The sequence below is a fragment of the Balaenoptera physalus genome (genome assembly GCF_965194825.1).
Source record: "Balaenoptera physalus genome assembly, chromosome: 13".
NCBI lineage: Eukaryota > Metazoa > Chordata > Mammalia > Artiodactyla > Balaenopteridae > Balaenoptera > Balaenoptera physalus.
Genome location: NC_138892.1, coordinates 71698137 through 71724611, shown reverse-complemented (window position 1 = coordinate 71724611; position 26475 = coordinate 71698137). Strand labels below are relative to the sequence as shown.

The 26475-nt window shown below is 37.9% G+C and overlaps 1 protein-coding gene across 7 annotated transcripts in view; it reads right to left on the bottom strand.

The window, feature by feature from the left end:
* YAF2 (YY1 associated factor 2) overlaps positions 1-26475 on the bottom strand; it is a 66270-nt gene that overhangs the window by 4289 nt on the left and 35506 nt on the right. The window lies entirely within an intron of this gene.

The window sequence follows — 26475 nt, the reverse complement described above, 5'->3', positions numbered from 1 at the left end:
AAGAAGAATAAGATAAAAACACATTAAAAAAAATACATTTTAACAGATGGTCTATAAACAACAGTAATCTATTGCCTGGAAAATCCTGACCCTATTTTGGTCAGTAGAGTTATTAAAAAATCTTTTCCTTTGTTCCTCTAAAGCAAGACAAAATAGAAACCAAAGAGAAAATACTGCATAATCTAGGATTCAAAGCTGCAAGGAGGAATCCTTTGAAGGAGGAAATAGGAAACACAGTATATAAAACATCTTAATAGATGGGTACTGAATTTTGTTTAGAACCTACAGAGTCTGAAGTACAGGAAGGATATCCAGGAAAGATGTCCAATACACAATTTAAAAAGCAGGACAGACAAAGATACCAGGGTCAATGATGTAAATTAAGCGTTACACAAATGAAAATGATATTAAAAGCATGGTAATTAATGGCTGAGCTTGTTAAGGAAATGAACTTTAAAAAAAAAAAGGACTAAAGTAGTGATTCTCAAATTTAAGGTACATCAGGATTACTGGGAAGTCTCATTTAGCTTGCTTAGCTCTGCTCCCAGGGTTCTTATTCAGTAGGCCTCGGGGTGGAGCCTAAAATTTGCATTTCTAAATAGCTTCCAAGTTAAGGGGAAGCCTCTGGTCCAGCCACCACACTTAGCAGAGAAGCTTGAAGAAGTGCAATATATTGATACTACTGCAGCATAAAGTTTGAGATGGAGAGCAGGGAGTGGCAGAGAAAAAAAAAAAAAACAAGGCTGGACAGATAGGAAGGAACCCGACAATGAAAAGCGAAGGAGTCTGATTTACCTTTAAAAGACAGCAGATCACTGAAGAAATTCAGACTTGAATTTTACAAAGATTATTGGCAGCAATCTGGAGGGGAAAGGTACTACAGAGGCAGGGAAAGCTACTTTAATAGATCCGGTAAAAATAAAAAGGGCTTGAACTAAAAGGAAGCAGCAGTGGGGTTATTTAAAGACAGGCTGAAGAAGCAGAATCAAGGGGACGTGGTGACGAATTAAACGTGCCTTTCTCACTTCTCAACCAAAAAATATTCCTTTAGCAAAACATACAGAAATTCTTGTTTGTCCTCATGTAACCAACGTTTTGTGGATGAAATCAAACAAAAAATAAAGTCTTAGATGTTGATAAATGCTATGAAAAAAAAAATAAAGTAAGGAACACAGGGAGTGTTAAGGAAGGAGTTACTGTCTGTTTCCTCATCTAGGATATACACTTCACAAGGAAAGGGATGGTTTCAGGTTTATACACCACTGGATAACTAGTACCTAGCACAGTACTGAAAAAATACTAGATATTTAATATCTGTTGAAAAATGAATGAATGATAAAATCAGGCTTAATGAGGAACAAAGATGTTTTAAAAGACAAGGAATACTGTCTCGATGCTTACTCATGGGCCAGGATTAACCACTCACTACACAGATGTAAACAAGTAGTGAAAAGTAAGAGCAGCAAGAATTAATCCCTCTTTCAATTATGCCGGAATATAGAAAGAGAAAGAAAGTTCAAAGGTGTGACAGGTTGTGAAAAGGTTTGGTTAGACTAGTGCCTGGTGAACAGCGAGTCACCTAAACTTGAGTCACTCCAAGCTGTACAATGGAATTGAGGGGTAGTCATCATTTGTCTCCTAAGGTATTACGGGTCTCTGAATCTCTTCCTGCCATAACAAATGAAGGTCTGACAACATCCTTTATTATAGTTTGTGTTGTCGCTCCCTTCATCCCCAAATTTAATGCAAAATGAATTTATAAAAATGTTAAACTAAATTACAAGAAAATTGGAAACATTAAAGTAAATTTACATTCTAGAGTGGAAATCCTGCAGTTCCTAGCAATCAATAAATTGACATTAATTACTTAGAGGCCATTATCACTAACTTAAGATATATAATAATTTATATTCTCTTTATTTAGTGCTGCCTTTTTTAAGTAAAGTTGAATATTTTTCTAGGTTTTTCTGGATTCATTAATAACCTCAGTACTCAGTGCTGTTTTTCCCATAAGATGTAAATGTCTCTATCATGGATTCTCTGATCATGAAGCTTTACAGGAATATAACGATTGTGTTGTGGTTAGGTACAGAATATCTTTATAACATTATCAATCACTCCCCCACCCCTCCAGCATTTGTCTCCAAGTTGGTGCCCATGAATTATGTGACAGTTCCTCAATCACTCCCACTTTTATGTGAGAAAAGGGATAATCCTAATTCCCCAGCTTCATGGATCTTACAACTGCTGCCAAGTCTTTTTCATATTTATCAGGTTTTCTCTCTCCAGAATCTTCCTAGAATCATTTTCCCTTTTCATATGGCCCATAAATCTGAAAATGAGGGAACGCCCTGGTGGCGCAGTGGTTAAGAATCCACCTGCCAATGCAGGGGACATGGGTTCAATCCCTGGCCCGAGGAAGATCCCACATGCTGTGGAGCAACTAAGCCCGTGCGCCACAACTACTGAGCCTGTGCTCTAGAGGCCACGAGCCACAACTACTGAGCCCATGTGCCACAACTACTGAAGCCCGCGCAGCTAGAGCCCATGCTCTGCAACAAGAGAAGCCACCGCAATGAGAAGCCCGTGCACCGCAGCAAAGAGTAGCCCCCGCTTACCGCAACTAGAAGAAGCCTGCGTGTAGCAACGAAGACCCGATGCAGCCAAAAATTAAAAAAAAAAAAATCTGAAAATGAAAGCATATCAGTACAGCATGATTCGCTCCATGAAACCATGAGGTTGAGTTAAATAAATTAACATTTTTTAAGATTTATTTATTTATTTATTTTTGGCTGCGTTGGGTCTTTGTTGCTACATGGGGGCTTTCTCTAGGTGCAGCGAGAGGGGGCTACTCTTCGTTGCAGTGAACAGCGCAGGCTTCTCATTGTGGTGGCTTCTCGTTGTAGAGCACCGGCTCTAGGCACGCGGGCTTCAGCAGTTGCAGCACGTAGGCTCAGTAGTTGCGGCATGTGGGCCCTAGAGCGCAGGCTCAGTAGTTGTGGCGCACGGGCTTAGTTGCTCCACAGCATGTGGGTTCTTCCTGGACCAGGGCTCGAACCCGTGTCCCCTGCACTGGCAGGCGGATTCTTAACCACTGCCCCACCTGGGAAGTCCCTAAATGAACATTTTTAAACAAGTTATGAATCTAGAATTCTTCTAAGTGTTATATTCTCAGTGGTAAGAACAAAATACTCAGTAAATGTATACTCTCTTACAAGGTAAAAACCAATACAGAAAGAACAGTTAGCTGACCTGGTCAGGTGAGAGACTGCAGTCAGGAGACAAACTAGAAGACCACCGCTTCATACTAGAAATGATGGTGCTGGGTCATGCTGGGTTTATGGATTTTATAAAATTTAAGCAAAGGTGTCCCTGGGGCAAGTGGAAATGTGAGACTAGTGTTCTGATAAGCAACCAGTAATTTCTGTACGTGGCATTGTTTGTGGTTGATTTTGTTAGTTTTTAATCACCAACAAATTTTCTATAGTGGTTCTCTTCTGCCTCAAGAAAAATATTATTTTTGTTTTTCAGTAGTTGTTATGTCTTTCTCTCTCTTTTTATCCTAAATTTTCCTAAATGTGTACTAATTCATTCTTTTTTCACTTAAAGATAACGACTTTGCTCCTTTCTTCTAGGATTATTTGATCTGGTTCAACTTTGGGAGAAAAGAAGCACAAAATATGTGTTTCCATGTAGCTTAACTATTGAAATAAAGTTCTCTGCTGCTCTCTAACGGCCTGAATGAGTTTTAAATATTCTTCAACGAAGGCAGGAGGAACACAGCTTATGATGATCTTTGTATCTTATCATAAAGTGACTCACCTTCACCATGCTCTATTATAAAGAAAGCCCTCCTATCTCTAGGGATCTTAAAAAAGTTTAACTGTGATCCTTTTTCTACTTAGTGAGAAAAATCTAGAGGATAGTAGGGAATTTTAGAGGTGGGAGATAGTTAACTTAGGATATAAGGGGCAGGGTATTATTTACAAGGTGTGCCTTTTTTATGTTCAGCGATTTATCATTCATGATTTTGACAGTACACCTACAATGCTAAAGGGTCTGTGATAAGGACAAAAAGGTCATCCAGTGCTATCCAGACATATTCCAACTGCATTCTATTGTCATCTACTTGTTCACATATGTCATTATTAGCTGTAACTTGTAAAATATGGTGTTCAAAAATTTTGAGATCCCTATGTGTCCCTATGTAACCTTCATAAATAGCTCAAACAGACTGTCTGTGTAAAGTCTGGCAGGTCTGTTGACTTATTGTGACATGAAAAAAGGGGGGGAACATTTCAACAACCGTTTACGGATAACTGTTATTCATCAGATATAGTTTCTAGCTGTGTGTCTGCCCTCCACCCCAACCACCCCGCAACAAAAATCCTGTATGCTAAATACTGTAAGAAAAATGTTTTAAGCTTGATTAACCTCATCACAACAATTTAGCTTTGTCAAGTTGGACAGGCAAAACAAATACGATATAAAACCATTGCTGATTCTTTTCTAAAGGAGGCAGCATTATTCATAGCTCAGAAAGAGGCAATCTGCTTCCCAACACTAAAATATATATAGTAAATTGAAGCAATATAAATCTCAATGAGTTAAAAGGCTGAACTAAATCCAAACCTGTTGTGAGTCTGCTAATACACTGCTAACAAAAGTCCAAAAACCTAACCAAGGAAGATTTTTATAAGCAAGCCCCCTGTTTGACAAATGTATTACACACTTAACACGTGTCAGGCACTAGATAAGGTGCCGGAGACTCACCATGAACAAATCAGACACAGTCCTCGCCCTCACAGTTTGCTTAGTGCATGGGATAGAAGCCACACAAAAGGAAACTAACTAAATAAAAGTAAATTTTGTCAGAAGCCCTAAGAAGGAAAAAACGGTGTGCCGTCATTTGAAAACTCAGACAGAGGACTTACTACAGGGTGGGAAGCACTTTAGTTCATGTTTAAACTGTCAGCACACCAAGAAAAACAGCCGTCACCATGGGCTGTCACCCCCCTTTTTAAGTCATTTTATGAATAATTTACAGAAATAAGAAACAAAGGAACAGTTAATATTAAAAATTTTAGTAAGACTTTAAAATGTAGTAAACCCAATTTTTTATTCCATTTGAAGGTATATAGACCTGATACAGATTAATATAACTAATTCCTCATCAGCTGTTAGGCCTAATCCTAGGAACATATCTAATCTTGTAAACAGTGAGTGATTCCTGATTTCAAATACATCTCTAATAGACTTTGGCTTATCTTTACTTCCACTTCTTGCACTTGCATCGTCAAAACACTTTACTTTGAAAACCCTGATGGCTCACAATTTTTTGAAAAGGGGACAGCCATTCCTTGTTCCAAAATTATCAAACACTGTCATTTCTAGACTAGGTATACATCCCTACCCTTCAGCATCTGTCCACTTATGAATCGTATCAAATAAATTTTGATGCCAAATATCAGTGAAGATGAAAGAAATCCATCACTTGTCCTAATCCTAGGATAAAACAAAGATGGTTCAGGTTCACGGTCACAAAGTACTGCATGATAAAGTCTTTTCTGTTGAATGACTATTCACCTTGTGAAAAACCGTATTCCCTTCTTAAGTCCTTAAAGATACATTGTTCACGTAACGATTCTTGACTTTGCGGAAAAACTCGTCCAGGATATTCTCATTTGAAGGCTCAGAGAGCCCTAGCACCATGCAGCCTACAAAGGGTTAACAAGCATGAAGGGCTGTAAGTTACTCAGCGTGAATTCCCTGTATTTCTCCTCCCCAGGCCCTGGGAAGTGCATTCTATGGCCTGACCTGCTCAATGTATCTTCCCTTCCCAGGATTTCTGAGGTAGATCTTATTTGACAGATCCGTTTTTGAGATTTTGTGATGAAGAATCAGAAGGAAAGGAAGTTAGGAAGAAACCACTGAAACAGGGTTTGCTTTGTTGTGGGGGCTGGAGAGGTGTGAGGAGTGTGACTTGGGGGCCAAACTCCTCCGGAAGGGCAGAGGTGGAAGAGAGAAAATGATGGCCAAAACGTGTTGCTGGTGCTACGTGACTTTTTTCAACGGCTTCGAGAAATACAAATAAAGGATCTGCTACTTTATTTTGAAATGGTAAAAAAAAAAAAAAAAAAGAGTGAATTAATCTACAAAATAAATTAATGAGCTTTAGTGGTCGTCTTCCTTCTGTGCACATTAATATTTGGTGCATAGGACACTTTCATTTAACGGGTTATTTAATATTTTAAAAAGAAATGTGCATCACATATCTGCGGAACCCCTGCAACAGCTCTGCAAAGTCGTGGTTTTCTACACTCTTCTGCAACGCTGTTGATCCTTTTATGGCTATGTTCTATTTCCCCAACCGGACTCTAACCCTTACGTGGGAAAAGATCACATCTTGCCTATTTCTGTATCCCCAACACCTAGTACAGTAGATCTACATATATTAGATGCTCAATAAATGTCTCAATATTAACAATTATAAATACCAGTTAAATATGATGCATAAATACAACTATAAATCAATTATGTAAAACACTGATTTAACTAGGCGCCGCCAACTTTCAAGGATTCACTGTCTTGAAAAATTTGCTGATGTCATTTTGCTTTTGAGCCACTTACTTCCTTTTTCATGAAAATGGAATGAAGGGCTTAAGGTAGGACTGCTTTCCATAAAAACTGATTACTGAATCAAAGGATAAAAGAGGCCTAAGTGGTTTTCCCCACCTCCAAACAATGAAATAATCTACTCTGCTAAAACCAGCACTATCTGACTTACCAGCAAAATTCAAATGTTACCTACACTAATGATATTCAAATGCTTTCTGTTATTGTTTCTGCAGTAGAATCACCATGCAAATAAAATCTTACAAGGAATCTCAGTGCATAAAACTGAAAACAAACTAACTTCTTTTGAAACTGATGTGGAGACTCCACAGCCCCCATCTGCTCCGTGCCCATCCTTGCATCTCCCAGTTAGCCCTGAGGTGTGGCTCTGAGAAAAACAATTCAAAATCTGCTGATCCAAGGTATTCACAGTAAACTAACTAAATTTACACCTCAGGTTCAATGCACTCTTTCTCGTCACTTGCCTTAGTTTGCTTATAGAATGCAGTCAATAGTATCCTTCATCATTTTAAGAATCTATGTTGAGTATTTTGAAGAGTTCTTACTCCAAGGTCTATACACATTTAATTTTCAACATCAAACACTTCCGCAGACGCCCAGAACACAGTTTTCCCTAATCTCCTGGGAGGTGGTGGCAGGAGAGACTTGATTCCTTGGCAGCTACAGTGATACCTTCTGGTAAGTACAGACAAACTAGATGACTACATCAGCTTTACACAACCTAGGTTAGAGTGTCCAGCAATTAGGCTCTGAAAAATCCCTCAAATCAGTAAACAACACCACATCTGAACCACTGAACCAGTGAACAACACCACTTCATCTGAAAGACTGAGGACATGCTCCAGAGCTACAAACAGGTCATACTCAACTCTTCCTTCCCCTTAGCCAAATAAAAATCAAGTCCTTTCACTTCTTCTTCCATATTATTGGAACAGTTCCGCTCATCATTCCCAGGAGCATGGCTCTCACCTAACCCGACAGCCGCCTCTACACTACCTCACTTGTCTCCTTGCCTCCTCCCCTCCAATCCAAGGTTACTCTTCCTTACATTCATTTATTTAACAAACATTTACTAAGCACTTACTATGTTCAAATCACTGTCCTAAGCACTGCGGATAGAGTACTGAACAAAACTTTTATTGTGCTCTGTTTATTTATTATGGGGTGACCTTGATTCTTATTTCAGAGAAAATAGAAGCTATTCAATTAAAATTTCTACAAGCTGCCATCCGTGCCCATATACTCTAACTTCCCTCTCCATATTCCTATTTAAGGCCATGACTCTTATCTGCCAGCTGGATCCCTTTCTCCAGGACACCACTCCTGCTACTGACCTCTTGCTCTCCTGCTCCAACCATATTTCCTTCTCTAAGTGATTCCTGTCAGCATACAAACACATTATGATAGTTCTTACCTTAAAAAGAAAAAAAAAGAAAACCCATCCCTACTTCCACATCCCCTTCTAGCCACCGTCCCCTTTCTTTGTTCTCTTTTCCACAATAAGCATCAAATGATTTGTCTATACTTACTTTCCTCCCTTCTTTCATGGGCTCACCTCAATCAGGTTTTTGTCCTGATTGGACATTCTACCAAAAGTATTTCTTTCAAGGTCCTCAACAATCACTTTACCACATTCATTAGTCAACTGTAACTCACATCTCACTCGGTCTTTTCAAGCCATATTTTACAGAGTTTATCATGCTTTCCCTCCTGGCAAAACTATCTTCACAAGCCTCTAGAACACCACACTCTTTCGTTTTCCTCCTGCCTCACTTGCTATTCTTTTTTTTTTTTTTAATTTATTTTTGGCTGCATTGGGTCTTCATTGTTGTGCACGGGCTTTCTCTAGCTGCGGCGAGCGGGGTTACTCTTCGTTGCAGTACGCGGGCTTCTCATTGTGGTGGCTTCTCTTGTTGTGGAGCACCAGCTCTAGGCACATGGGCTTCAGTAGTTACAGCACGCAGGCTCAGTAGTTATGGCGCACAGGCTCAGTAGTTGTGGCTCACAGGTTCTAGAGCACAGGCTCAGTAGCTGTGGCGCGTGGGCTTAGTTGCTCCGTGGCATGTGGGATCTTCCTGGGCCAAGGATCAAACCCATGTCCCCTGCACTGGCAGGTGGATTCTTAACCACTGCGCCACCAGCGAAGTCCCACCTGCTATTCTTTTACAGTCTTATTTACTGGTTCCTTCCTCTCCTTCCCAATTTCTAAACTTTGGAGGGACCAGGACTTAGTCTTCAGGTATCTCTTTTATCTACACTAACCCTCTAGGACGGGCTACTCAAAGTATGGTCCATCAGTCCAACTGAGGGTATCAGTACCTGGGAGCCTCGTAGAAATACAAATTCTTAGAACTTGCCCCAACTACGGGTATTTTTACGCAAGCAAAAGCTTGAGAAATGGCTGTGCTAGGTGATCTCATTCAATCCTTGGCTTTAAATACCGTCTGTACAATGGTTCTCAGCCCTGGCTCCACGTTAGAATTAACCTGTGACGCTTTTTAAAAATAATTACATCTAGGAAAAAAGAACTTAAATTTTGCTAAATCTTATAAACTAGATATTTAAACTGAAATTAATAAACTGAACATTAATTTTAATAATGAAAATAGTGTCTGAATAATCTTTTCTGGGCATAAAAGTTTTCCTCAAGGACATACATACACGCACACACACACACAAAACCCCTCATGTTGAAACATATGAAAAAATGTGATCTATACGATCCAGCTATTCCACCCTAAGATATTTATCCAGAGAAGGAAATACATGACTACACAAAGACTTGTACACAAATGTTCACAGCAGCTTTATTTGTAGTGGCCCAAAACTGAAAACAACCCAAATGTTCATCAACAGCTAAATAAAGAAAGAAGTTCATACAATGGAATACTACTCAGCAACAGAAAGGAATGAAGTACTGATACATGCAACAACATAGGTGAGTGTCAAAACAATTATGCTTAAAGAAGCCACACAGAAGAGTACACACTGTAAGATTTCATTTATAGAATTCTAGAAAATGCAAACTAATCTACACAGAAAGCAGATCAGTAGTTGCCTAGTGACTGAAGATGGGAGGGAGGTAGGGATAGTAGGGAAGAACTGAAAAGGGGTACAAAGAAACTTCTGGTGATGATGGATATGTTCACTATCTTAATTGTGGTGATGGTTTCACAGATGTATTCATCTGTCCAAACTTATCAAATTGTACACTTTGTGTGTAGTATATCGTATGTCGATAATACCTGAATAAAAGCTGTTTAAAAAAATGTTTAACCTAACCACTAATCAAATTAAAACAGGAATACTTGAGCCCCACTCCCACGTTAAACAAGAATATACAGGGGTGGGACCAGGCTCGGAAATTTTTTGGAAATTCCCAAGCTGATTATAAAGTGTAACCAAGGTTGAAAACTACTGATCTATACGATACTCCAAAATTTGCATCACCAGCCCCAGTGTCTCCCCCTAAACTCCAGACTTATATAACCAACTGCCTACTTACATCTTCATCTGGATATTCAGTAGCAACTCAAAATAACTTATAATTTTGATTGCTCCCTCCTCCCATTCTTCCATTCTTTGACAGTCTTCCTATCTTAATAAACAGCACTCCATTTTTTCAGTTGCTTTGACCAAACACTTAGACACAATATTTCATTCCCCACTTTCTCTCACACCCACATCTAATTCACCAGCAATTTCTTTCCACTCTACCTTCAAAATATGTCTAGAATTGGATGATTTCACACTACTCCCACTGATAACCACCCTTGCAATAGTTACGAAGATAACTAATGTCCCTGACTCCTCAACTGTTTTGCTACAGACTATTCTCCCACAAAGCAGCCAGTTGATCCTTCTAGGTATAAATCAAATTATACCACTCCCCTCCTAAAACAATTCAATGGGTTCCTCCTCCCCACCCAACCCCCTTCCCTAGTTATACTCTGGCAACCAGAGTATATGGCAACTGAGAAGAAAATCCAAAATTCTTGCTCTAGACTGCAGCCTTACATGATTGAGTCCCTCTTCCTACCTCATCTCCTATACTACCCCCTCTGGAACCCTCTGTTCCTGCAGTCTTAGTTGGCTAGGGCTGCCATAACAAGATACTGTAGAGTGGGTGGCTGAAAGAACAGAAATTTATTTTCTCACAGTTCTGAAGACTAGAAAGCCCAACATCAAGGTATGTCAGGGTTCAGCTTCTGGTGAGTGCTCTCCTCCTGGCTTGCAGAAGGCCTCCTCACTGTTCCTCACATGGCAGACAGAGGGAGAGAGATCTCTCTTTTTCCTCTTCTTAAAAGGCCACCAATCCTATCCCATTAGGACCTCATCCTTATGACCTCATTTAACTTGCATTACCTCCTAAAAGCCCCACCTCTAAATACAGTCACACTGGGGATTAAGGCTTCAATATACAGTGGGAGGTGGTGGGGGGCAGTATGTGTGTGTGTGCACAATGTAGTCCACAGCACCCAACCTCACTGGCCTATGTCTGCCTGGGTGTTTCCCCTGTGATCTCCTCTGCCTACTCACTCCCTCACTTCTTCCATGTCTCTGTACACATGCCAACAGTTAGGGAAGTCCCTCCTAACCTGACATAAAATAGCACTCTCCTCTCCAACTCTACTCCCCTTCTCCGCCTATTCCTGTCTCCCTCATTATGCTTTATTTTCTTCAAAGCATTTGTTTTTACTTACCAAATTACGCATTATTAGTTTATTGCCTGTCTTCCCCTACCAGAAAAGAATATAAGCTGCCTTCCACTGCCATAAGTGTAAACAGGCACCTTTTTCCTGTTTTATTTTGTTCAATGCTGTTTGCCCTCTTCCTGTGGCATAAAAACAAAACACATCCTAATGTGTTTTTAATGGATGGGTGAATATGAAACCCTCCTACTCAAAAATTTCCAGGGACCTTAGGTGATCCTACAGCAGTTTCCCAACGCTGGCTGCACATCAGCATCACAGGAAGTCTTTTAAAAATTACAATACTTGGGCCCCACCCAGACCAACTGAATAAAATTCTCCAGGAGTATTTATCTGGAGATAAAAATACATGAAAAATCTCCAGGTATTTTTCAAAGCTCCTCAGTTGCTCTTGTGCAGCTACTGGCCTACAGAATAAGATCAAAGTGCTAGCTAAACTGTCAAATTTCTCCAAGTCAGACCCTGGGATCTGTCAAGTGAAGCAAATTACTGCATTTCACCTTGTAATACTTTCCTAATGTACCCAGATCCCATCTCTTCCAAATCGCATTCTTTATCTACTCTAGCCTATATTCATCTCTCCCCTCTCTGAAACCCTACAGCACATGTGGACTGTTTCCGATAATCATAGTAAATACATATATACCATGAAGTATAGCTTAGTCCCGTTTTAAACTACTTATATGTATATTTTTAATCCCCCACATGTGCTACGCACATACTGGACACAATAAATACATGTTGAATAAAGAAAGTTTGTTCATAAAATTATTTCCCTTTTCAATTTGTACTAAACCTGAGAAAGGGTGCATGCTTGAATCTTTCCATTAAGAGCCACTTAAATCAGTGGTCCCAAACCCTGATGACAGATTGGAAACACCTGAGGAGCTTTTAAGAAACTATAAAAACTACAAAAAACTTGTCTGGACTCCACCTTTAGGAGTTGTGATTTATTTAGCCTGAGATAGAGCCTAGTTATCCTTTTGTATTGATAGTTTGGTTTTTCAGTTTCTAAGGCATTTCCAATGTGCAGGACACAGCTGAGAACCAATGACTGAAATGCATCAAATTCGGAAGCTCTACCTTTTCTAAATATAGAGATTTGGCAGCATTAACAAGATGTTAAGTTACAGTCTGCAGAAAACAGCACTCATATTTTCCAAGCCTTTCTTTTATGATACTGATGAACTCCTAGTGTACTTACTGATCAAAATGTCTATTTTAAGCTAAAACAAGTCGTATCCAGAGATTAAGTTTCTGTTTTATGGTCCAGCTTCCCTTCTAGTAATCTGTATTTAGGGAGGACTTACTAGTACAAGCAATTTTTCTTAAGTTTCTCTTCTTTCCTTCATTCATTTACTCATTCACGAAAATGTTTATTGTGGCAGGCAGCCTTCTTCTAAGACGTCCCCAATAATCTCACCCCCCGGTATTCCTGTTCTTGTCTCATGTCCCTGGGAGTGACTGGACCTCGTTAAGTGCTTCTAACGAATAGAATATAGCAAAATTGATTGATGCCGCTTCCAAAATCAGGTTACCAGAGGACTCTAGCTTCCATCTCTCTCACCTTTTCTTGCCTTGTTGTGAGCGCCTCTGTAAAGTGGCCCACATGACAAAGAAGCCTCTGTTCAACACCCAGTGAGGAAGTGAGGCCTGCCAACAGCCACCTGAGTAAGCCTGGAAGAAATTCCTCTCCCACCAATGCCTTTAGATGACCACAGCCCGTGAGAGACCCTGAGTCAGAAGCCCCAGCTAAGCTATATCCAGATTCTTGGCCCACAGAAACGGTGAGGCAGTTTATGCTTGTTGTTTTAAGCAGCTAAATTCTGAGGTGATTTGTTATGCAGCAACAGATAACTAATATACTTATTGACACCTATTATATTCCAGGTATTGAGATGTCATCCTTCGTTACAGAAAATCTGATACCCATACTGGAGGATGGTCTCTCTGATACACCTAGCTCTGATCCACTGAATCTTTATATATTACATAGAGGTTATGGTACTGACTTGCTCGCCAGGGGACTACAACAAATCACCCAACAGATTATAGCACCTTCAGCGCGGGACAGGTTGTCCTGTGCTTGGGGTTATTCAAGTAAATACTTGATTTGTTCTTCACTTAATGTTCTCACACAGCTGTTCCAGCTGGTATTTCTTTTCACTCCTTTGTAATGCTCACCTCTATTCTGTGCTGTCAGTTATTCTTGTTACGCGGTGTACTTTGTGCTGTCTATCCTTACTCCTTGCTCTACTGCTTTTCCTCCGCTTCTTGGCCTGGTGTGGGTAGGACAGTGGTTTTCAGAGTCATCAGCAGGCAGCAGAACTGCTCCTTTCATTTTTCTCTCTCCTTTACCTTTTACCAGCCAGACCTGTTACTTATGTAATAATCAGATCTGTGGCTGTTTTAATAACTGCTCCTGGAACAGCTCAGTGCCATGTTTTCAAAGCCTGGTTTATGTACCACCAGTGGTCCCTGTCATCTGCCTGCTCCACAGGCAGCCTGGTATAACCATAAATTTAAAAGGTAAGATCAATTATGATTTTTCACTGAAAACTTGTTATTTTGTAATGTATAATCCAAACTCATAAAAGTTGTTTTAGCTCATAAAAGTAGAGATGAAAATAATTCCAGAAATGCCAGAATTCACTGAACAGGGCTTCAATAGAATATAGAATGTCAATCAGTATGACAGGTAAGTGAATCTGCAAGTATTGATGTGTATGCACAAGCACCTGGAAAAGAAAAGTATGAATGGAAAGCATACTGATAAATAACTAAAAATTTTTTTTTTTTTTAACAAACCAGCATCCTGTCACCTTTCGTGATCACAGTATAATCCTCTTTCAAATAGTGGCATGAGCGTTAAAGCTTTTAAATTATTTTCAAAAATATAGTACTTCTCTGGCAAACCAAGTAAGTTTTTATAAAACAAAGGCAAAATATGCTCTTTGGTGTAAAATCGATGAACTCTGTCACCAAAAACAGATAAGTCAAAAACTACAAAGGCAGCGTTCATAGTTGTACTCAATATCAAAAATATTATAAAGAGAAGCTTTTTAAAAAAAAATTCACAAAGTCAATGACATGTTTAAAGGGAAAGGAGAAGGCATAAATTCTTGTAATATATGATATAGTTGGGCATTATATAATATTAATAGCATACAATATAGCAGAGTTAATATTATTACATGTGCATGCTAGCAGGTATTTTTGTTTCACAGTTGGAAAAAACCATAAATGTGAAAAAAAAATCAAGCAGTTCTTATGTCATTACAGACAACCTATTTCAGAGAGAAATGATCAATGATTTTGTTTGATTTATCACTGACATCCCAAGCTACAAAAAAGTTATTTCCAGTAGAGTGAAACTATATTAAAAACTGTGAACTACAATGTCAGCTGCAAAAGGTGGGTTGGGGTCAGTACTGATAGAACACCAGCTATTTGTGTAGCTATCAAGCTATAAAAGAGATTGCAGTTGACTGCCTAACCTACACGTTGCTTTAGTGTTCAGTGTATGGCTGGCAATCAAAAATACACCTCCCTATTTTGATTCAATGTGATCAGAATCGTCATAAGGTTTTTTGCTATACAAAGAAAACATTATTGAATATATTGAATTTTCCACCTTAATATAAACTGTTGCAGTAAAAAGTATTTATATTTCTTTAAGAAACTGGTAACATCTGAAATGATCATTTCTATGATTTCTAGAGACTTGCTCAAGTAGTATACGTATCTGAGCAATATGTTTAAAATCTTGAATAGCATGAATATGTTGATTTAGGGTACAATAAATTTAATTTTTAGTTTAAGAAAAAGCCAAATATGGTATATGGGGTTGATCACCGAGAGATTGACTTTCCCACTAAAAATAACCAGGAAGTTAATTAATATTACATTTACCACTGACAATTTGAAATATGCAAACTTTCAGCATTTTAGCGAGACAAAGTTGATCAAGAGTCTGAGAGTTCAAGAAACAGCTTAAGAAACTATCTGTAGTTTTGGGGTCATGTTCAATTTGAACATCCAGAATTATCTGAGCAAGCCATTGCTTGTTACCATTTCAGCAACCTATAATTGTAAGTTAGCAGAAATTAAGCAGGAAAAGAAATATATAATATGGGGAACCTGATCCTAGAGTTCTAGCTCACAAGCCCTATAGAACATCTAGTAAACAACATCTTTTTCACAGATGTGACTTATTATAAATAACTATTATTTTTTAAAATACTATTTTGTTTTTATTACTTTACAGTGATAATTTTTTAACTTACCAAAAACTAGTGGTATGCTTATATATCCTTTGTGTTCCAAGGATACGAAACGATTGAGATTCAGTGACATAATGTTTAAGAGTCTGGCTCTTAAATAAGATTATCTGGAGTCTAATCCTACTCTGGTACTTACTTAAAATCTCATTTCTCATTTATAAAACCGTAACTGTGGGAAGTAAATATTGTGAGGAGTAAAAGTTGTGAGCATGAAAATACATCAACACATTGTCTTATACATAATAAGTATTAACAAAGAATAAGAATAAACTTATTTTTTCTTATTCTTTGAGGTTATTCAAACAATTGACTATATAAAAAATCTGAAAGCTAATATGTGAAGGTACTACTGAAATACGATTTAGGAACACATCCTTATAAGAGTAAGTTTTTCATACTCTGTCATCTTCAAACAAAATGGCAATGCTACACTATAAAATCCCAATTTGGAAAAAACTAAAAGCTATTTGGTTTATTCACTTCACCTCTGTGTTTCCCAGCTCCAGAGCTGGGTGAGACGACTGCTGCTAGCCTCCAAGACGGTCTCACATCTCTTGGCATTCATGCCCTTGTACAGGCTCCTCCTACAATGAACAGTGCTGATTTGTACCAACAGAAGGATACCGCAGAAATGGCTGTAAGTGGGACTTTCGGGGCTAGGTCATAAACAACACTGTGCCTTCTATCTTGCTCACTCTTGATCACTCACTCTGGGGAAGCCAGCTGCTATGGCATCAGAACATTCATGCAAGCCTAGGGGGAAGTACACGTGGCAAGACACTGAGGCCTCCTGCCAACAACCGCCAGGGTAAGCGCACCATCTTGGAAGCAGATACTGCAGCTGAGTCAAGCCTTCAGATGACTGAAGCCTCAGTTAACATCTTAATTGCAATCTCATGATAAACCCAAGGCCAGAACTACCAAGCCAAGCTGCTCCCAAATTCCTGACTCACAGAAACTGTTAAGAAAATAAATGTTTTGGAATGCTGTCACACAGAAATATATAATAAATCTGTTTGCCAAAAATCCAGGTGAAAAGACAGTGGTTTCCGGTGTGGGAAAGGGGAACATGGAAGAGGGAAAGAGGGAGAGGAATGGGAATAGACCTAATCAAAGTGAACAGAATAAAACAATGCAAAGTGTTAAAAATGTTTTAGGCTGTTATTTCTAGGTTTCAAAGATCATTTTAATTTTCTTCTTTGTCCTTTTCTGTATTTTCCACACTTTTAACAATCTATCTTACTTTTTAAAATAAAAACAGAAATATGCTTTTTAATTCTAAAAACTTTCTAAATTTCATGTGTATATAATCTTATTAGGTAATAATCTACTTGAAAATAACTGAAGGTCAACTGTTGAGATCACTACTGACTTCAAAGCTTCACCTATTATTTGTAGTGAGGTGGATGGACCTAGAGTTTGTCATACAGAGTGAAGTAAATCAGAAAGAGAAAAACAAATATCGTATGCTAACACATATATATGGAATCTAAAAAAAAAAATAGGTCATGAAGAACCTAGGGGCAAGATAGGAATAAAGACACAGACCTACTAGAGAATGGACTTGAGGATATGGGGAGGGGGAAGGGTAAGCTGTGACAAAGTGAGAGAGTGGCATGGACATATATACACTACCAAATGTGAATAGATAGCTAGTGGGAAGCAGCCGCATAGCACAGGGAGATCAGCTCGGTGCTTTGTGACCACCTAGAGGGGTGGGATAGGGAGGGTGGGAGGGAGGGAGACGCAAGAGGGAAGAGATATGGGAACATATGTATATGTATAACTGATTCACTTTGTTATAAAGCAGAAACTAACACACCATTGTAAAGCAATTACACTCCAATAAAGATATTAAAAAAAAAAAGCTTCACCTATATGCAAGGCACTGTGCTAAATATAAGAAGAGACTAAAAGATGAAGACAACATGGTTCCTAACATCATGGAGCCTCAATTTAGTAGGAGAAACTGTCAGGAAGAATTCAATAATGGCCTAGAACATGGTATATTCTCAATAAATATTTGTTGAATAAATATGAAGGGTAGGAAATACTAAAAGAGCACACCTACAGTTGGGAGAGTCAGAGTGGAAAAGAAACGTGTCAGGGAAGCCTTCCTGAGGAGCTGGTAAGTAAAGTGAGCCTTACATGTAGAGACAAAGGTGGAACGGCAAGTTGGAACCAGGCTATGGAGAGTTCTGATTGATAGAGTCAGTGGTCTGGAGTTTGGATTTCATTCTGAAGGAACAGGAGCTATCACAAGTTCAATCTACATGCTATTCTCTCGAGCATGTTTGAAGTTTTACATAATGTTATAGAAATAAAAGTTTAAAAGTTGAATCTTTTTTTGAATCCTCATTGCTGACAATGCAAGGGCATTAGGGTCAGACTGGAAGCAAGGAAAATCATTAAGAAATCATTACTATAGTTGAGAGAGAGGCGGTAAGTGTCTAAAGTAGGGCTTTAGGGGTTAGATGGGCTATGTGAGAGAGCATATGTAAGGAAAATACTCAGAAGTCTATTTGGATTTGGGGGTGTCGAGACAGAGGGGAGGAGTAAACAATGACATCAAGGTTTACAACTGATGCCTAAGGGCATGATGATGCCACAATAGCAGAGACGTACTTAAAGTTTGCTATTTGGCCTTACATATGTATATATGTGTGTGTATGTACTAACACATACATATATACAAGTTATCTATATATTATCTGATGTTTAAATATGTTACATACATTATATATTACAAAAAGTATATACAATATATAACATTTGCAGCAGATATAAGATCCTTAGAAATTTTACATTCTCATTATGTTTCTTAGGTTAATATTAATATTAGATGAGATTTCATAAGTACCAACTGACAGTATATGCTACAGACAGACAGGGAAGGTAAACAAACCCACTCTAAGTATCAGAAGAAAATTACCCTAGTACAAGCACATTTTGTTGATAATTCATATACAAATAATCAGTTCAAGACAAAAAATAGGTTATATAATATATATATCACTGTAGCATATACTTTGTAAATAATAAAAGCAGCTACATTTAATTTTGAAAATGTTAATCACAAATTGTGATCAAAATTGTCTGTTTTAATATATTATACAATGCCATACAATTTGCTTTTGTCATTTTCTTTAGATTGTTTGTTCTATTTAATTCAAGATGCCTACAATCACAGAGATCTCATTCTAATTTAAAGAATGTTCTTTTAAAGATACCTCTCCTGTAATTACAAAGATTTTTAAAATATTGAGCCCAGTAATACAAATCACTGCTAGTCTGTTTCCTTTTGATTATACTACATATTAATTTTTCAGAGGCATAAGTAATCAACAAATGGTTATTATCTTCTGTCTGCTAACAGAAGATTTAATTCATCCTTTGTAAAGTTCTCCAAAATTTGGATTAATGACTATATATGAAGTTTAGGGCAGAATATCACATTTCTTAGAATAAAAACAGTATTCTGAATGTAAATAAGTATTCACATGTTCGCCAAGACAGATTTAGCTCTAATCAGTTAAAGTATATCACAAAATAGTAAGTGACCAACTTAAGTTGTACAGAAGTGAACTAAATTAACTTAGAATGAATGGATTATAATGATATATTCCAAAATAACTGAAAAGGGGAATTTAAGGTTTAATGATAACATCAAATATAAAGAAACATGCAACAAAAAAAGAGGCTTACCTAAAGTAAAAGAGGGTAGGAAAAGACTACAGAAGGAATTTCTAGTGGTGAACAGAGTCCTGATTTAGGAAAGACAAATGTCCTCTACTCTCAGCATGTCTCAGCCAAACACAAGTGAACTCCCAGCTTCTCTTTCCAAAGACAGTAAGGACACCAGTTCAGGATCCTCTATCTCTAATGATCCTAAGAGATTTAAGTTAAATTTACTTTCCACATCAGCTGAGGAAATAGTTGTAATTTTCCGTTCCATCCCATAGTTCCCCATCTGATTCACACTAGTCAAAACTTACTTTAGCACACAGAGCTAAAACACAAACGTATGGTTGAAATGACAAATTTATAAACACATACAAGTAATCAACCAGCAGGCATAAATGACTACTTCAGATCTTTGCTTTTTGATAAAAGGAAAGTATAAGGAAGAATAGAAGTATATTAGGCCAAATGAGATAAATAAAAAAGAAATTTGAGAAGACAAACTTAAAATCTTACACAGGATTACAGCAGTTAACATGCATTATGTACTAATAAATGGAAGCTATGTGCAGAAATTTTTGGTGGACAAGGCCGCAAATAAATTTTACTAAAAAACACTGCCACTAGGTTAATATAGACCAACGATGACTACAAATCAACTCGGTTTTTAAAAATAACATTAACTTTCTATAAAAGCGCTTTCTTAACATAGAATTTACTAAGTTATCATAGTTATCAACTATATTTAGCAATTCACTAGTAATAGTTCAGTGCAAGTGAAAGATACTATCACATTAATATTCAAAGTTAAATGTAGTCAAATTGAACATTTAGGACCTGTGCATTTTATTGTATGTTAATTATACTTCAATTAAAGAATTAAATGTAGCAAGACTTTAGTTATGAGTAACTGAAGATGAAATATTTAGATAAAATTGATTTTTCCAGCTAACTAAAATATACATTTAAAAAAAACAAACCTTTTTTATTTTGTTCCTACAATTTATTACATGCTTCACTGCCTTAGTAAATACTATAACATATAAAAGCTATTAATTTTTTAAAGATGTCTTATGTGTGCCAAGGATCATACTAAGCCCTTTACATTCACTAACTTATTTAATTTCAAATTCCTTTTTATATGACAAGGAAACCAAGGCTCAAAATGTTTAAGACATCTGCAATGATCATATTCCAGGTCATACTCAACTCCAGGTCTGCCTGACTCTAAAGTCTGTACTTTTATTTTTTTTCCCAGCTTTATTAAGGTGCAACTGACAAAACTGTATATAATTAAGGTGGACGTGATATTTTGATATACGTATACATTGTGAAATGGTTACCACAAACTAACATATCCATCACCCCATGTCACCTGTTTTTGTGGTGGTGAGAACATTAAAGATTTACTCTTTTAGCAAATTTCCAGTATACAATATTACTAACTACAGTACCATGCTGTACATTAGATTCCCCAGAACGTACTCATCCTGCATAACTGAAACTTTGTACCGTTTGACCAACATTTCCCCATTTCTCCCGCCCCCAGCCCCTGGAAGCAACCATTCTACTCTGCTTCTATGAGTTCAGCTTTTTTAGATTCCACATATATGTGACACCATGCAGGATTTGTCTTTCCACGGCTCGTACTTTCAACATGTCACAAGGCTGTGTTGTCTTGCTTACTCAGAATCACCTTTTAGAACCTCATGCAGCATGTTATTCTGGAGCCATTAAGACGTTTTGGGACATCTGCCCTTATCTGAAATGGCAGTTCCAGAATGCTGTCTCATTCTAGCTGGTGATTCTTTTGTCTCCTGTCTTGGCATCAGCTACCACTTCTCCGTGTATCTGATTTGGGCAACCTTAGTCTTCTCAGTCACAACTCCAAGCCCCAAGCTGCTTCTAATTTAATATCTACCATAATCAAAGAAGAACTGAAAATTGCCAAGAATAAGATCTTATCAAATTGGTGATCATATTCTATACAATTGTTTTACATCACTGTTAACAACTGTGACACAAAAAAATCGCATGAAGCAGAATACGGTTGTAATTCTTAAAGCTGCATACAGCACTCCAGAAGCTAATTGGGGAGATGTGGATGATGAGGAAGAGGTGACTACAGAGCTCCCTAACCCCTCTGCAATGAAAGCAGCTGTGCTTTCACTTTATTAATTGGAGCTCCAAACAAAATTCTATGAGATTTTTTTTAATAAATTTATTTATTTAATTTATTTATTTTTGGCTGCATTGGGTCTTCGTTGGCACGCGCGGGCTTTCTCTAGTTGCAGTGAGGGGGGGCTACTCTTTGTTGCAGTGTGCGGGCTTCTCATCGCAGTGGCTTCTCTTGTTGCAGAGCACGGGCTTTAGGTAAGCAGGCTTCAGCAGTTGTGGCACGTGGGCTCAGTCGTTGTAGCGCATGGGCTCAGTAGTTGTGGCTCACGGGCTCTAGAGTGCAGGCTCAGTAGTTATGGCACACGGGCTTAGTTGCTCTACAGCATGTGGGATCTTCCCGTACCAGGACTCGAACCCGTGTCCCCTGCGCTGGCAGGAGGGTTCTTAACCACTGCGCCACCAGGGAAGCCCTATGAGATTTTTTTTTTTTAATGGGAAAACTATTAAAATAAACTAACCAAAAACACTGTAGTACTGTGTTTGTGGAAATTACTGAAAAATGGCTGAAAATTCAACAAGGTGGATAGTTCTTGAACATAGTAACCAAATGCCCAGAATAAAGCACTGAATGTTATCTGAAGGGTTTGGGGATTACTTCAGTATCATGCTTCTCTAATTGCTATAACTTTTAGCACATCTAGAACAAAGTTAAATAATACTGATGAGAATTTCCTTGCCTTGTTTCTAATATTAATATCACTTAATTTCTAATATATCTCCATGAAGCACTTTCCTGATTATGGTTTTGAGATGCATATTTTAATTACGTTATGGTTTTATTAAAGACTGTTTCCAGATTTTTTAGGAGAATGTTTTTACATTTTTAAACTCAATTACTTGAGGTTTTTTTGTTTTGAGGTTTGGGAAGGTTTCATGGTTTGGTTTCTAGTTCTTGCTTTTTTATTAACTTAAAATTTCATTGTAGAGTGTATGGTTGATAATACCTTTTTCCTCCCAGTTTTCTTTCTAGTACTTATTTTTGAAGATGTCACACGGGGAATTAAAAAGGTGTCATTCTTTTTACAATAACAAAGTATGATATATTGTATCAGATTCATTGACTATATAATTCAGAGTTTCCATATCTCATATTTAATCGCTCTGATGTGGCAAGGACTGAAAGATGTCTTAAAGTCTCCCATTACTGCTACATTTCTTTCTCTTCCTCCTTGAATTTATAGATTTCACTTTAAACACTTCATCTTCGGAAAATAAAGATTTGTGGTTCTCTTCATATTGGTAACTGTATCCTTGATTATTACAAAGGGCCTCTCTTTATTTTCACCTGATGTTTACTGCTTTTAATTCAACATTGTCTAGCAATACCATCCAATGATTAATTTTTTGTTTTTATTTGCCTAGTATCTTGTTTTGACTATCCATTTACCTCCAACCCCCTTAGTAATTTTGTTCTAGATGTTTCTAACATCAAGTGTGTAGCTGGGTTTTGTGTTTTATCTAATCTGAGTCTTGCTGAACAGCTGAGCTTATGTCATGGGCTTCTATTGTTTTAATAAGCACATATGATCTTGTTTCTATGTTTTCTGGGTCTGTTTTTCCTTTCATGCTCATTCTTTTTATCTTCCATCTTTTGCTACACAGTTATTCACATATTAAACAAATGTTTACTGAGCACCTACTATGTGCCAAGTACCATACTCAGTGTTAAGATCACAATGGTAAACAAAAAAGTTAGCTACATACATACAATTATAAACCGGTTTTGTTCTTCCCCACCCCAAATACCATTAGCAATTCTAATAGGAGTGGGCGTAGATAAGGCTTCCAAGGAAGATTGCTCACATGACCTGACATGCTCAGACTTAAATAATACAAAGGAGGTGCTCCAATGAAATAGTGGGAGAAAGATAATATTGGGCAGAAAGTAAGCAATGAGTGTACAAAGGTGGCAAAGAACTCGGTGGGCTATAGAAACTGAAGGAAAGGCTGAAGGATATTGAGCAAGGGGGAAGAACTACATGAGATTAAGAGGTAGAAAGGCCATATCAGGTCTTCAAATGGGCCAAGTTAAAGAAAGAATCTTGGCTTTATTTTAGGTACAGGAGGTATCCTGAAATACTTTTAAATTTTAAATGTAGAGAATGAAGCATGACACATATGGAACTGAAGAGACCAAGTGGTACAGTATTACAGTAGCCCTGACAGGAGACAGTGGTGACTTGGAGTAATGGGCAAATGATGAAGATGGATCCAAAGATTTTAATCAAGGTAGGACTATCACTCTTCCTCTTACCCTTCTCCCAGTTCTGGAGTTATGTGGTCTACTTTGAGACCTATTCAAGATTACGTTTACATATATAATTTGGTTGTTTAATAAAAAGACATGCTACATAAACTCATTCATTCAGTAAATATTTATCAAATGTTTATTACTGCCAGGAAACATTCTAGGCATTGGAATATAGCAAGGAAGAAAAAAAATCCCTAGCCTCGCAGAGCTTACATGTTGTGAAATAAAATAAAACTAAGTCTTCTTTATGTATCTCATTATGTCCTACCATAATATTCTAAATTGGTAAAATTAAAGCATTTTTTGATGTAGTACAGTCATTCATTCACTCAACAGACATTTACTAAACACCATCTATGTACCAGGTCCTACTCTACAGGTATACAGAAATATCCCCTCATGAGCACACATATTAACTGCTAGAGATAGGCACACACACACACTATATATATATATATATATATATATATATATATATATATATATATATATATATATATATAAAATTTATCTGTATTATTATAAACAAGCATACACATATATATTATTACATGTGTGTATGAGTAGACGGTAGGAGTAGAAGAAAAATAAAGCAGGGTATGGGAAGAAGCACGGAAGTGCTACTTTTCTGCAGGGAGATCAGGTAAGCACCTCTCATGAGGTTACACTTAAGCAGAGTCCTCAGTGAAGTGCAGGAGGAAGCCATGCAGGTATCTAGATGTGAAACATTCCAGGAAAGGCAAAACCGACTGCAAAGGCCCTGAGGCAGAAGGCTGGTATGTTCAAAGAACACTAAGGTGACCAAAATGTCTGAACTGCAATGAGTGAGAGAGAAAATGGTAAAATCAGTCTGAAGAGGTGGCCAAGGACCAGACCATGCAAAGCCTTCCTTTTCTACAATGGAGATAACTTGGAATTTTATTCTAAGTAGGATGGGAAATGAAGTAGGATGTGAAGGTTCTGAATAGGAGAATAACATGATCTGACTAAAGTTAAAACCAAAATTACTTGGCTGCCCTACTTAGAATGGTCAAAATCTAGAACACTGACAACACCAATGCTGGAGAGGGTGTGAAGCAAAAGGAACTCTCAGGTACAGTCAGTTAAGAAGACAGTTTGGTAGCATTTTATAAAACTGAATATATTCTTACCATACAATCTAGCAAGCGTGCTCTTTGGTATTTACCCAAAGGAGTTGAAAACTTATGTCCACACAAAAATCTACATATGGATGTTTACAGCAGCTTTATTCATAATTACCAAAACTTGGAAGAAACCAAAATGTCCTCCAATAGGTGAATGGATAAATAAACTGTGGTACATGCAGACAATGGAATACTATTCAGTGCTGAAAAGAAATGAGTTATCAAGCCACCAAAACACACGGAGGAATCTTAAATGCATATTACTAAGTGAAAGAAGCCAATCTGAAAAGGCAAATACTGTATGATTCCAACTATATGACCTTCTGGAAAAGGTGAAAGTATAGAGGCAATAAAAAGATCAGTGGTTGCCAGGGGTTGGAGGAGGGAAGGATGGAATAGGCAGAGAATCGAAGACTTTCAGGGCAGTGAAGCTATTCTGCATGATGTTATAATAGTAAATACATGCCGTAATATATCTGTCCAAACCCACAGAATGTATAACACCAAGAGTGAATCCTAATGTAAACAATGGACTTTGGGAGATAATTATGTTTCAATATAGGTTCATCAATTATAACAAATGTACCACTCTGGTGGGGATGCTGGTAATGGGGGAAGCTATGCAAGTGTGGAGGCAGGGGATATATGGGAAATCTCTGTACCTTCCACTCAGTTTTGCTCTGAACCTAAAACAGCTCTAAAGAATAGTCTATTTAAAAAACAAAAACTGATTGCTTTAAAAGAGTGACTATAAGTGGTATGAATGACATATCCCTTTGCAAAACAGTCTGGGGAAGATTTTAAGGTAATGTCCTTCTTATAGTTTCCCAAGTCAATCACATCTAGAGTTTGTGGTCCACAAGGCAAGGCTTTGAGACATGAAGATCTATAATTAAATTCTGGCTCTGCTACTGTATGACTTCTGTTCTTATGTAAGTCACTTAACCTTTCTGGACACTGCTTTCTTGAGAAAATAATTACAATAATAATAGTCATTCTACAAAGGGGTTTGTGAGGATCAAATTAAAATGAGCACTGGAAACTTTAAAAAAAATTACCTGGCTGCTATTTAGAGACCAGATGGTAGGGGAGCAGGGAGTAATCACAGAAACCAGTTGGGAACTTACTACAATAGGCAGGCAGGAGATGATGGTGGCTTATATTAGGAAGGCAACAACAGAGTGTGCAAGAAGAGGCAGAATTCCAAATATATTTTGGAGGTACAGCAGACAGGATTTGTAGATGAATAGGAAGTAAAGGGTAAGAGAGAGAGTGAGGGGAGAGAGAACGTGTCATCAGAAAGGAGAAGCAATTTGGGGAGAGAAATCTAAGTTCAATTTTGCACATTAAGATTGAGACACCTAGGACTTCCCTGGTGGCGCAGTGGTTAAGAATCCGCCTGCCAATGCAGGAGACAAGGGATCGAGCCCTCGTCCGGGAAGATCCCACATACCGCAGAGCAACTAAGGCCGTGTGCCACAACTACTGAGCCTGCACTCTAGAGCTCGTGAGCCACAACTACTGAGCCAGCGTGCCACAACTACTGAAGCCCGCGCACCTAGAGCCCGTGCTCTGCAACAAGAGAAGCC